Source organism: Panthera pardus, unplaced genomic scaffold (assembly GCF_024362965.1).
Source record: "Panthera pardus isolate Hobbes unplaced genomic scaffold, ASM2436296v1 HiC_scaffold_20, whole genome shotgun sequence".
NCBI lineage: Eukaryota > Metazoa > Chordata > Mammalia > Carnivora > Felidae > Panthera > Panthera pardus.
Window position 1 is genome coordinate 20,910,859 of NW_026526766.1, and position 14,199 is coordinate 20,925,057.

The window sequence follows — 14,199 nt, forward strand, 5'->3', positions numbered from 1 at the left end:
TTGTTCTCACCGTGATAATGGTTTTTAGTCAATAGGCCCAGCTTTCTAAAGAGGGGATTCATTTGCATTAAAAAGGATGTTCAGAGTGCCCCTTCTCATTGTGACAGGATGATTCTTCCACTGGGCAGCTACCCTGTTCACCCAGCACCCTCACATTTTGGGGTGGTGGGAGAGCTATAGAAATCTGGAATCCTGGGCTGAGGGAAGAACAAAGCAGGCTATATTCACTGCCCAAGGAAGCATTTCCTGGTAGCTGGTGAGACCCCGGTGAGATTGGGGGGGCCCAGAGTGGCAGGCCATGGGCCCCTGCCTGCCTCTCCTTGAAGCACAGCTGTGAGCGGGGACATGGGTGGGGACTTCAGATGTCTGGGGTAGGTCACTGAGCTGATGTGTCCCAGAGGAACGTCCGTGCCATTTCTGTCTCCCTCCCAGGCCCGCTTACCTCCTCCCATAAAGTCGTTCTGTGCTGCTGTCCAGGTCTCAAAACCACTTGTCCGTGTGTCCCTGACATCTGCTGTTTTTTGTTTTTTTTTTTCTTGAACTAATTTGTATCGTTTCTGGAAAAGGCCCAGCAACAGGTGGACAATAATCTGCTCCAATGCTGATACTTCTGTTTTCACGTATATTTGACTATTGTTAGTCAAAGGATCTGCTGCTTTCTTTTTAAAAAAATTTTTTTAATGTTTATTTATTTTTGAGAGAGAGAGAGAGAGAGAGGGAGGGAGGGAGGGAGGGCACGAGCTGGGGAGAGGCAGAGAGAGAGGGAGACAGCATCCAAAGCAGGCTCCACACTGTTAGCACAAAGCCTGATGTGGGGCTCGAACCCAGGAACTGTAAGAGATCATGACCTGAGCCTAAGTCGGATGCTCACCTGACAGCCACCCACGCTCCCCGGATCTGCTGCTTTCTTAATCAGGATCAATAATATTAATATGTATAAACAATTTTAATAATGAAAGTATCCTTTGGTTCAATTAAAACACCCTTAATATTACAATACAGGTCATAGAATCACAATTTGCTAATTTATGCATAATTGAAACATGATGTATCTCTCATAGACTCTTATGCTACTGGCTCCTTCGTGTTACGTAGGTTCCCATATTATCCCTCTTTAGATTCTAGACTTCTTGAGGGCAGTGATGTCATTACTCTGGGGCCTGGAGTCACATATTTACTCACAGTACAAGTCAGATGTTAATGGAAAGTACAGTTTCTTTTATTTTCCTGTTAACTCATCTCCTTTTATAATTGCCTAACTGATCAGCAAGGAAAAAAAGAAAAAAAAAAAACAATTTTATTCTAACAACCCAGAACATTTCATCCTCTTCCTTAATTGTGACATTTTCTCTACCTCACGGTTCAGCCTGTTTTGGAAGAAATGCTCCACACCTTTCAGATTTCTGCTTCCTCTCCCTGTTTTCGCCAAGATGGCCTCTGGGTACCTGTGGAGAGGTCCCGGGGTTTCTGTGGCTAGTGGAGGTAGTGGGGTGACAAGGTCCTCAGATCAAAAGAGTCTATCTTGGATCCTCATGAGGTTTGCTGCGGAGGGACTCAAAGGAGTTCTCTGGGGAACTGATGACCACGGAGGGTTAGTGGCTCTCCTTCCAGGAGGTTCTACCGTGAAGCCATCCTGGAGTAGGAAGCTACAGCAACTGACTGTCAGTCTTCTCTTTCTTGATCTGGACTGGCCATCTCCCTGGTGACTTCTTCCCACATTTGCTCTGCTAGTGCTGAGGACTCCCGAAGAAATACTGGCCCAGCCAGTCCACCAGGCAGAACTCAACTGCTGCTCCTGACACAGTGGCTATCCTCCTTCTAGAGAGTTCCTGTCAGACTCTCCCTTAACTTTTCAGACTCCCTCTCTTTGGTTCCTTTGGGTCTCATTCATGCCACTGAGAAGCAGACAGTGGTTCAAGAGGTTTGCCCTCTGCCTCACTTTGGGGTATCTGTGAGTTTACTTTACTACGGCCATCCTTGCTCTGTCCTCACAGAGCCACAAGTGGAAAGTAGGGGAGAAGCACCTCTCTTCACCTTTTCCTTCAACTTAGAACATTTCTTTGAATACGCAATGCCATTGATTTTATGATATACCAATGTTCTATATACCACCAAAAAAAAAAAAAAAAGAAAAGAATTCTTTGGAAGATATGACACATCCTGATAGGTCCTGATTTCAGAGATATAAAAGTGTGAAAATATGTGCATAATGAGTGAATGATTTATGTGTGTAACATATGTTCCTGTCGACAGAACGTTAGCCCAAGAACAAAGATGGAGTCATGGGCCTGACCACTACCAACCTTCCTCTCTCACTTCCTTCTCTCCACAACCCTCAGGCCAACAGGAATAAGCTTGGGGAATTTTGTTGTCACTGCATTGTCCTGCTACCTCAGGGCAGTAAGCATCACTGCCTGGCTTCCCCTCCCATGGAAGAGACTCATCTATTTGGCCAAGCCTAGCTCTCGATACAATGGTACAATGAATTTGGAAAGTCCTTTCTGTTTCAACAGAGCCTGGCTTTCAAGTCTACATTGACTTGTGACAAAATCTTCTTTTGGATATCAGCAATTGAATATTAACTTTTTTTTTTCATTGTGAAAGATTTCTGTAACAATCCTAAACTTCTAGGAAGTGAGCTTTTTGAACGCCTGTGGCACCATGGGAGGAGTTCCCTTAAGGGAAATAAAACAAACGAGGGGGAAAAAAAAAAATCAAAGCACGTGAAAATATTACCAAAAAATGATGCTCTCTCATTTTTATCTCCCCACAAGGCCTAGCATGGAGTGATGGGCGACATTGATATGCAGTAAATCCTAGCAGAAAAACAAAGAATGAAAATATTGGCACTTGTCCCCAAAGCTCCTTTTTATGAGTACTTCTGAAGGCAGAATTTGTATCATTGACTTTTTTGGCAATTTCCCACAAAAAGCTAAATTAGACCTCATTTTCAGGGGACCCACAGTGGAAGTTGACTTAGTAGTTGACCTCTTTACCATTTCCAAACAGATAATATCTCTCCCACCAAAAATAACCCTGAGGCCCTATACACTTTTGTGCGTCTCTGTGTCGCAATATTTGGATGAGGAGTGAATATTTGCTTCTTTTTGCTATTCTAGTATTGGTATCTCATAGGCGGAGTAGAGTTTACACATGAAAATGGTTATTATTATATTGTATAAATATTACTTTTATTATTATTATTATTATTATTATTTTGGAGAAGGCCCAAAGAGTAATTCCAGGGGCAAGACTTCGTGTAATGGAGAGCTTTTGTCCAACTACTGAAGCTTTTTGTTCCTGGCATTCTTTAAAAGGAAACTTTATTGAGATGCTTGGTGAGCTAATAGGAGCCAGGCCTTAGCTGGCTGCACAAGGAACAACTCTCTCGAAGGTCCCCTCTCCTGGCTAGCCTGTCCCAAGACACTGGTGACAAAATCTAAATAGAAACCTAAAGTAATTGCAGGTCAGTGGTTGAGAGTACTCCAAGAATACAAAAGAGAGCATACTATGATTGCATTGACTTTAAATAGGTAGTTGAATGAAGTAAAAACTTACAGAACCCCACAGACTTTTTCCGTCGTATTTTTCTTCACAGAAGCCTCATTAATTATTTCTCATATTTTCAGTTGCAGTGTTTTAATCACGGAACCGTCATTTAAAATATAATTTAAGGGGAACCGTCATATTTCCTTAAATACGCATTTTGAAGTGCGATCTTTACCATTAGGGCAAAATTGTGTGTGTGTGTGTGTGTGTGTGTGTGTGTGTGTGTCTGTGTGTGTGTGGCACTAAATCCCCCTACACTTGACTTTAATATGGAAGTCATCAAGAACAGAAGTGAGTGAATATCACTGAAATTCACATTATAGAAATTTCTTTGGGAGACTGATGGTGAGCTAAGCTATTGTTAATTTTGCAAATTGATCTTTAGGATTCTGAAAATGAATGAAATGTTTCAGTTAGAAGATCTTCCCATATGTTGGAGGGATTGCTTGAGGTGAGGGGAAAAATGTTTTAATACTAACTGTTAATGGCTTTCTCCTGCTGCAAGTATAATCCAGTATTTCCTCATCAGGTTTTTATTCTTTCTGTAATCGCTCCTGTGCCTCACTTTCTGTAACATTTCCTACCAGCAGGTTAATAGGATGCGACACACAAAAAGGGCCCACGAATCTGTTTGTTACAATCTACTTGCTGAAGCTATGGCCACAATACTCTAGTGCTGAAGTCAGTGAAAAGGCATCATCCAAATACAATCCAAGGAAAATGCAAGCTGATACAGCACAAAGATGCTTTGTTTAAGAATGGCAGAAATTTCCAGCAACTATCTGGAAAAAAAAAAAATGCAGGATGGGAGGGAATGTAATCAAATAACAAAACAAACCCAAAGTAAAAGAGAATCTTTATAAACCAGCACAAGGACACTTTGTTTTTAAGTGCACACAATGAATTTTAAAGATCTTTGTTCAGAAGGGAAATAAAGTATTATGAAGGACTGACACATTTGATGGATGGATGGTTTCTGAAAAAAAACACATTATCAATTACTTTTTCCTTGTTTGGCCCCAGTCCAGTAATTTTTATTTGAACAAGCCACATGCTAGCATGGTTTTGATTGCAGGAAGTAACTGGTTGTTGTTAAAGGCTACTATTTCACTCAGGAGCTTATCTCTTCCTCCCCCTCCCCTTTCTGATGGGACTCTGATATGAAAGGCACAGCTTCAGTTGTTATAAACAGAGTCAGGGATTGTTTGATAGACCCACCCGTGTTTTGCTTTCAGCCTTCCGTGGTACAATCTGGACAATGTATTCAGCGGCCCTTCAGAAAACAAACACTTGAATTTCTGTCCTCGACTTTGATATGAAATTTTGATTTTTCTGACATCTATAGCTCTCATAAATTTAAGTTTGTTAGCAAAAAACAGTTATGAATATGATATTCTTTTTCTTTCTTTCTCTTTCTTTCTTTCTTCCTTTCTTTTCAGTAGACTCAAATGAACCTTGCTGAGAAAAAAGGATCTTTTTGACACAGTTAACCCAAAATATGTCAAGGATCTTCTTAAACAATACAATGTCTTGTTCTTGCTTTGCTTATTTTTTATCTAATCAAAACAAGTATATTAGAACACTGATTATTAGTCTAAATATAAGAAAGATAGCAAATGAAACTATATTATTAACTATTATCAGTTTTCCTCTATAATTAAAGAAAGATTTGGGTGCAGTCATCAGCAGGCAGGAAATTATTTATGAAATCAACTGTTGAGACTCACATGGATATGTGTGTCTTTTTGTGTTAGTCTCTACTATTCATAACTTCCTTTATGACTGGATTTTTTGCATGCCATCACGCCTGAAACTTAAAATATGCCGAAATTCTCAGGGTACCATGTTGACAATAGGCTTTGGTAATTACTTAAGTGTGGTTCCTAGTTGTATATTTTAAACACTAATTTTAGTGATTATTCCTCTGCCAAGAATTAAAAATAAAAATGATGGGCTTAGAGAATGGGTCATTTGATTATTCATTGGAACATCAAGACAATTTGAATGAATTAGGATTTAATCTTGTTCAATTGAGGAAATAAAAACTTAGCAAACATTTGTTGACTCATTGGTTCACATCAAAATTCTTCCAAAGAAGATCACACAATATAGAAAGACACATAAAACGCAGTATTAGCCACAACTTATTCCTTGAAAACAAAATGAAGAAAACAAGATATTTTATTTCACAAGTATGTATCTAAATGTCTTACTCCTTTCTGACCTAGAAAAGGGTAGTTCGGAAGCAGCAGAAAAAAAAACCAACCCACAAACCTGAAAAACTGTCTAGAGAAACGGTCCTGAGTTTGAATCTTTCTGTGCAATTTGCAGGTTGGATGAACTTATGCAAGTTAGAGAACTTGTTCAAGAGTCTATGGCCTCACCTTTAAAATAAACATGAGATGGAATTTAAGGTATTGTATTAGATCATTTATATGACAGTGTTGGGCACACTTCGTGGGACTTCTCAAAGAATGTGGTTTGAGAAGTAAACATTAGCTACCAGTGGGGGTCGATTACATGTAACTCAGCTGTGGAATAAATAAATACAGGTCCTTCTTAAGATATAACAGAAGGCCATGCGGCAAGGTTTGTAAGAGAAATCAGTAGCTTTCCAGCACCGGAAGTCTTGATACTTGAGATGTCAAAAACAAAATACACATCCCTTTTGATCACTATTTAAATTTTCAGTTGAATTGACTAGTGAGTATTTTATTTGGCTATGCTTCCTCTCTAAGCTATGATTTTGTATATGTTTGGCTTTAATAATTAGTCAAGTTCTAGTTGTGCATGCAGTAGCTTTACAGATAATAAAAATTTAATTAAACTTACTTTGATGCAACTTTGATTATAAAGTTTCCTAAGCATTGCATAAATAATTCAAAAATGTATGTGACTAACATACTTCATTCAAGAGAAAGCAAATTTTCAAAAGGTAAATGCTAAATCTGGTTGTTTGTATTAGGCTATCGTAAACAGTTTGCTTGAGAATTGATGGGAACTGTACAGTTAGCATACCTTTTGCCAGTACAGTTATTACCATCCAGTGTTTTTATAGCTTAGAGTTGATTTCTGAAGCTGACTAATTTTTTCATGTGTTTACTGCTTTTGGAGCAAGTTGTTAGGGAACAGGGCTGCGTAGCAATTTAAATGTTGTAAAAATGCTCCTAAACACAATTTGTAATAAATATTTGACAATTCTTTAGTTTACATTTTCAATGTCTTATTAAACTATACTTATACATGACAATTACCATCATAATAAATCATTTTCCGCATGATTAATTACACATCTTAAAATTTTCACAGAATATAAAATCCTCCAAGGAATTAAAAACAAACTGTTTCCTTTCAAGAAAGCGTTAAGTACCAAATTTCGTAAGCCTGTAAAGGAGAAATAGTTTATGCTGCTGTTTAAATCCTTGATGAATGTCATTCCTGGAGATTATAAGATTATTTCCAGCATGGCTTCCCTTTCACAAGCCTTAATTTTGCTCTAAATTCTCACTGAATTATTTTTAAAAAGGTGCCTCGGTTTGGGTTACAAATCAAGAGAAGAATGAGTGAGTTATTCCTGTGCATCTCTCTTTCCTACATAGATGTTGCAACAATTGGGTTCAGAAATCAACCTTCCAGTGTGAAAATGCTACACAGTGGTAACTACACTAGGGAAAGGTATGCCAACCATGCTATCACTGCCTGTCCTACGAAATGAGGCAGGAGGAGGGAAGGAGAATTGCTAGACTGAACAATAGTTGGATGGTGTCCGCAATTGAGCTGGTCAAGGGGGTAGAGATAACCAAGGGCCAGGGATGGTTAATACTCTATTTTCATTTGTTTGCCCTACTGAGTTGTTAACTCCCTCTGTCACCCAAACCTTCAGTAAAAGTGTTCATCACAGACTGCTTGTGTCAAGGGTACTTCAGAAGACTGAAGGATGTCCGGAAGGATAGCCTCGTGTGGAAAAGGGACAGATGAGCAGGAGGCATCACATAGAGATCAAGCTTTCAGCAGTGATGGTAAAGAGAAACAGAGACCCTCCAGCATCCCTGGAGCTACTGAGAAGGATGCTGAATATTTTACTGTACATGGGTTGGTGGTGAATCATTCCTGTTGAAAGCTATAAGAGCAAGAAATCCAGCAGTCTGCAAGATGGGGACATGGGCTAGCTGATTCATGGGTTATACAGATAACACCTTTCTATATATTTTCTTTTTTCTTTTTAAGTTTATTTATTTATTTTGAGGTGGGAGGGAGAGAGAGAGAGAGAGAGAGAGAGAGAGAGAGAGAGAGAGAATCCCAGGCAGGGAATCCCACGGTGTTAGCACAGAGTCTGACGCAGGGCTCGAACTCACAAACCATGAGATCATGACCTAAGCCAAAATCAAGAGTCCGACACTTAACCTACTGAGCCACCCAGGCACCCCTGTATATTTTCTAGCTGTATATATTTCAGGATATTAACTGTTATTATATACGGTTATACATAAAAATTTACATTGTAGAGTTGGCGTGTACCTATATTTATACACAGATGAGTCAAGCCCGTCACTTTTCTCTGAGTTACAGTATTCACATGTGTAAGGTGGTCACAATACCTGCCCTCCTTGCCTACCAGCATTTTGTAAGGAAGGAAGAGGCACGTGGGAGCACTTTGGAAAGCACAAAGCCTTATAATTAACCTAGGATATTGAAAGGCAGCTCTTGTGGAGTGGGAAGAATGAAATTGAAAGCTCGAGTTTGAGTCCCATGTGCTTACTAGTTGTATAATCTTCAAGAGGCAATTGGTTTCTCTGAACATCAGTTTCCTAGTCTGTAAAATGGGGGTTTTAATACCCATTCTTCCCATCTCTCAGTGTCTTTACATATTACCAGATATAATAATGTGTGACAACACTATGTAAACGCTTGTGGTCCATACAGAAATAAGGTATCCAATAGTCTCTCTTGTGGACATATTTAATAAAAATCCATAATAAAACCATTTAAATCTTGTTCTATATAAAGCCAAGCAGTGGTGGTTATGTATAAGGTGTCTCCATGAATGAAAATTTCCCAGAATTAGTCTTTCCTAAAAGTGGTTGTGCACTAGACTAGATACTACACTATGAATGATGGCTCCTTCACACTATTTTACAAGGATTTCTGTTAAAGGAAGTCATGTGACTTACCAGAATTGTTCCAGGCTCCATAATATTGAGGACGAGTCCTGAATTAAATTACAGCAGTGGGAGCCAACATACTGGCATTAAGATTCTAGAGCCTTACAGTTTTGGTCACTTTATAAGACAACTAATCGATTCTCAACAAAACGTGTCAGCTTCCACTTCCCCCAATAAACGTTCCCTCCAGAAGTTCATTTCTTTGAAAGTATTAAAGAAGGGGAAAGAAAAAGTGATCATGCTTAGCAGGGGATCCTCAACCCAAATCCATTCTGTATGATCCACGCAACTCCCAAATTATGATATAAAACTTTCTGGGGGCTGCAAACGTTTGCATTTAGTGGGGAAATGTTTCCCCGCATTATGGAGGAGACACCATACAGATGGAATCAGAAAGGTGGAAAGGACGAACCAAAGTGGACCAGATCATGATAAATTGTAAACTGAGCCCTGGTTGTGAAAAGAACACTGGATTTTCATGAATCATTTTCTAATACAAAGCAGTATGGTATCTAGTTATACTTTCCTACCCCTACCCCATTCCCGTATCACCCGCTTCAGAAAGTAAACCCAGTTTTTGTTCCTGGAATATCTGCGTTACAGGCTGTTGTGATAGCACGAGTGGGGGGCCTACGGGAGGCTGCGGGAGCAGCTGAGTGGCCGTGAACCCTGCTGTTGTGGAAGTGGAGAACGACTTGTGCCTCAGCACCCTTGATCTCCCTCGAATTGTGCTTCTCCAGCCTGCAGAGACTCTGAGGGTGGGGGCTGGAGGAAAGGAGGGAGCAAAGTTCTCCTCAAGCATCCGTGGGAAGCCTCGGGTTCAAGTTTTGTCCACTGGCAGCTGCAACACAGTCATCTCCCTGATTCACCCTCCACCTCCAGTTTAGCAAGAAAACCTCTGCTTGAAAAGGAGTAAACCATGCAGGTGAGATGGGTCATGCTTAAATCACATACCCACTTGTGGAAAACAGGTTTTAGACAGGTCTGAAATAAGGAGGCAGGAGACAGAAGTTTTGATCTCTGCCACTGTACCTGTAAACCGTATAACCTCAGGCAAGTAACTTCTTTCTGAGCCTCAGCTGATTAATCTTTAAAGTGGGGATAATAATACCCCATTTGCTTAAAGGCAGGGGTATGGAACAGATGTATCTATTAAAGGTCTCTTCTAGATTCCAGGAAAGTAAATATAATGTGAACTTTTCTTGAGCAAGAGGGTCATAAAAAAATTGTTTTTAATGTTCATTTATTTTGAGAGAGAGAGAGACATTGCGCACGCATACGTGTGCAAGTAGGGGAGGAGCAGAGAGAATCCAAAGCAGTCTCTGCACTGTCAGCGCAGAGCTTGACTCAGGACTCTGTCTCACGAACTGTGAGATCATGACCTGAGCCAAAATCCCGAGTTGGATGCTTAATGGACTGAGCCACCCAGGTGCCCCAAGAGGGTCATTTTTAATAGTGTATTTCTTAAATATAGTTTGCTTTATCAGCTTGGAATATAAATAAATTCACAGCTCCTCTTAAATATTCAGACAAATTGTCAATTGTTCATTGTTCAGACTAGCCATAAGTCCAGGCTCTCTCCCAGAACTCAGGACTATTGCTGACATAAGGAGGTCCTCTACTGACTTCTATCATCCTCATACAGCCATTTATCCCAAAGCACTCCATTAGTGCTAGTATGAGTAAGCCAAAGGGGATTCCTGTCTTTAACCCAGGCTTCTTTCAGAATGAGAAAGACCCATAACCCCCTGCCTCTGTAGCTGCTGATGCCAAACCTAGGTCACTGGTCCATTCTCCTGTAGACTGCATGGTGAGTTCTAGACAACCCCCCATACCCCACTGTGTCTGTGCCCCAACCCCTGGCGGGGGGGGGGAAGAGAAAGGCTTCAGTGTTCCTTCTTGCCAATAAACGTAATCAGGGACCATCTGAAGGGGTTCAAACAATGTAGCAGTTCAATAAGAAGAATTCTTTTCTCCCAGGAAACCTCCTTAGTCCCCATATGCATTTGTCCACCCTACTCCTGAGCCAAGTGCTACCCTTCCCTCCAAAAGCAATGGGTGCCCACTTGCCTTTCAACCAAGTTGAGAAAAGACATCACAACAAAAAGGTAGTTTGGCAATCTCTACCAGTAAACCTGAAGGCAGCTGGCAAAGAAAAGTCTCCACCTCACCAGGCAAGTTCAGAAATTTGGCATTCTCTTTGACATTGATAGACTAAATCTTTTCACATAAGGAGTACACTATGCAGTCAGGCCCATCTTATCATAGCTGGGAGGGTGGTGCCAAGTCAGTTATGAGGCAAATCAGTTGCTGATCTAGAAATGAATCTCCATGTCTTTAATTCTCTATGATTATTGCTGTTCTGCTTGACATTTCTGAATTGCATAAATGGCCTCTATTCAAATGAAAATTTACCCATCACTCAACAGTGAGGGGAGGCAGCGCCAATGCCAAGGGGAGGTGTATCTCCATAGTCTGTATTAGCTGCCCCAAATAAAAGTAGTAGGTATTCTTCCATATGGAAAAGGATGTTTTCTCAATCTTAGGCCAAGAGTGAATAAGGGCACTTACAGACCATTTTCATGTTTGTAATCATCCTGTCACTCCCTCTTACCATCCTTCCTCCTCCTACAATGGCTTTCCATTACACTCAGAATACAAAACAAATGCCTTTGCGAGATGTCAAAAGTTCCATGTGATCCGGACCCATCGATGTGGCTGTGACCTGATCTTATGCTATTTTTACCCTGACACATACCAGTCTTTTTGAAATCCTAATGAATTCACCGACATTTCTGCAGATGGGGACTTTGTAGTCCCCCTAAGAAGGCTGTTCGGTGGTCCCTGCCATGGCTGGCTCCTTCGCGGCACTCAGGCCTCAGCTTAACTGTCTCCTCTGGGGAGCATCCTGCCATCCCAGCTGGTTCCACTACTGCAGTCACCCCCTCTCTGCCCACCTTGCTTTATGTCTCTTCATAGCACACACTGGGGCTTTCATATCATGCTGCTACTCGTTCAACTGTTTGCCTCTCTCAATCAGAATGGAAGTCCCCGAAGGGGAGAGACTCTGCATATGTTGTTTACTGCATCAGCCTGAGTCCAATTACACAGTAATTTGAACAAGAGAAGTTCAATATAAAGACTTACTAATTATGACAGGGCATGGGAGTAAGGAGGGTGTGGTGAGTAAGAGGTAAAGAGAACCCTCAAGAATATACAAATAGCAGATATAAGGAACAGCCAGTACCTCTAGGGCTGAGACAGAGGACTCAAGCAGGAGCCTCCCCAGGACCCACACACACCCTATAGCTGAATTCCAGACCTTGCTCAAAATGGCACAGCTGGAGCTGGTGGACCCTGATAGAAGTCTGCTTTCTGGAACTTGCCAGAAATCCACATTCCAGAACTTACTAGAAATCCATCCTCTGGGGTGCCAAAGAAAGCTGTTTCAGGGAATGTCTCCCCAGAGGCACTCTGGTCCGAAACTACGTGAGGAGAGTCCTGGAAGAAGCTCCTGGCTGCTGGGTGCAATGGATTGTCACCTGTGCTGTGGCAATCTGCCTGGCCTGCACACCAGAACCAGGAAGCAAAACCCTTTCCCCTTGTAATGTCTCCCTAGCACCCTCTATTGACAAAGTTTTGGTACCAGCTGGCAAAGAAAAGTGTTGAAAGGGCCCAGATCTATTTTCACACAGCAGGCAACGAGGATGAATTTGAAGCTGTGAGGCAATAAATTTAAAAAAATACCCACATTTATTGCTCAGTTCCCTTATCCTGGCACATAATAGGTAAAAAAAAAAAAAAATTATTTCAATAAATGCTTGAAAGAGGAATACGTAATTTATAACATATAACATAAGAGAAAATAATGTGCTTGCTTTGCATGTATCACTTTAAGATTGGAACCTCCAGGCCTAGCTTCCAACAGGCATGCTGTGCTGAGCCCTGCCCACAGAGACATTCCGGAGCTCACCACTGTGTGTAAGGTGAGCCCCACCCCCCACACCCCCACCCCTGCCAGGCCACTTCACAGCTTGCTTAACAGTTTGTGAAAAAAGGGCAATCAAGGGAAGCACAGGGGTGCCTGGTTGCCTAAGTTGGAAGAGCACGTGACTTTTGATCTCAGGGTCGTGAGTTTGAGCCCCACACTGGGTGTACAGATTCCAATAAATAAATAATAAATAATAACTAACTAACTAAATAAATAAATAAATACACTTTAAAAGAGAGAGTCAGAGAGAGAGAGAGAGAGAGAGAGAGAAGCACAAGCAGAGAGCAGAAGAGACAAAAGCAGCTGTTTTTGTGTCCTGCTTTCTGTGTTCTGCCGGGTCACCAGCTGTTTCATTTGGCATCTTTCTGAGACATCACTGTCATGTAGATCTGCCAAATGAGCAAAACGTGAAACATATCCAAGGGCAGTATTCTAAAACTGCACTTATAAAAAGTAAAGAAACATCCTGATGTCTTATCACCTTTCTGTTGACACGAACTATTGAGAGAGTTTGGGAGAGAGGTCCCTGCCATAAGCTATTTGAGATTTCCTAACAGAGCAGTTTCCCTTTGTCCGAGCTCTTCAGTTTCCGTTATTAGGATTCACATTCCCCGTACTAGGAAATAACTGCACAGAATCTCAATAAATATGGCCCAAAAGATACAGAAGCTTTCCATGCTGATACAACTTGGGGTTTGCTCATTAATGCCATTAGCAAATATTTACTGAGCACCAACTATGTGCCGGACAGTATCTGGAGCGTGGCTGTGAGCATAACCAAATTCTTGTTCTTATGGAACTTGCTAACATTCTGGCAAGAACAGATAGCACGGAACTTCCTACAGAGGCGCTGTGGGTCATTTAACCAACTATTGAAAAGCTCCACTGGGAGAAAATAACCAACCGTAGAATAAAACGTGATTGTTGCTGGTGTTCTTAGAAAATTCACTGTCCTAGTGTAGAAACCGTATCACTTAAGTCTTCTAACTATGGGTTCTTAGGAATGTTTCAAAAACAGTGCTGTCCAGTGAAAATATGTGGGCTCCATCAAGTAATTGAAACTCTCCTAGTATCTGGGTTAAAAAAGTAAAAAAGAAACAGACAAAAATTAACTATAGCAACATGTTTTGTTTAAGCAATCATATTAAAATATTAGAATTTCAACATGTAATCATAAATTATAAAGCTATTTCACTTTACTTTTTTTTTAATTAACTCTTCAGAATTCGTGTGTGTTCTTACAGCACATCTCATTTTGAACTGGACACATCGGACAGAGGAGGTTCAGAAAACTGCCCATCCTCTTATTTTGGGGGACGGAGAAAGTATTCGCTGAATTGAATTGCTGAAAGTGTTTGGGGATGGAGTTTACATTGTGAAGACGTTCAAAGCCTTCCTTTGCACCAGCCTTCCACACTGCCCGCACAGGAAGAAGCCCATAGAATGTGCTAACTTGGACAGTAAGTCATTGATTGTCCACTGAGGCGTGGGATATCA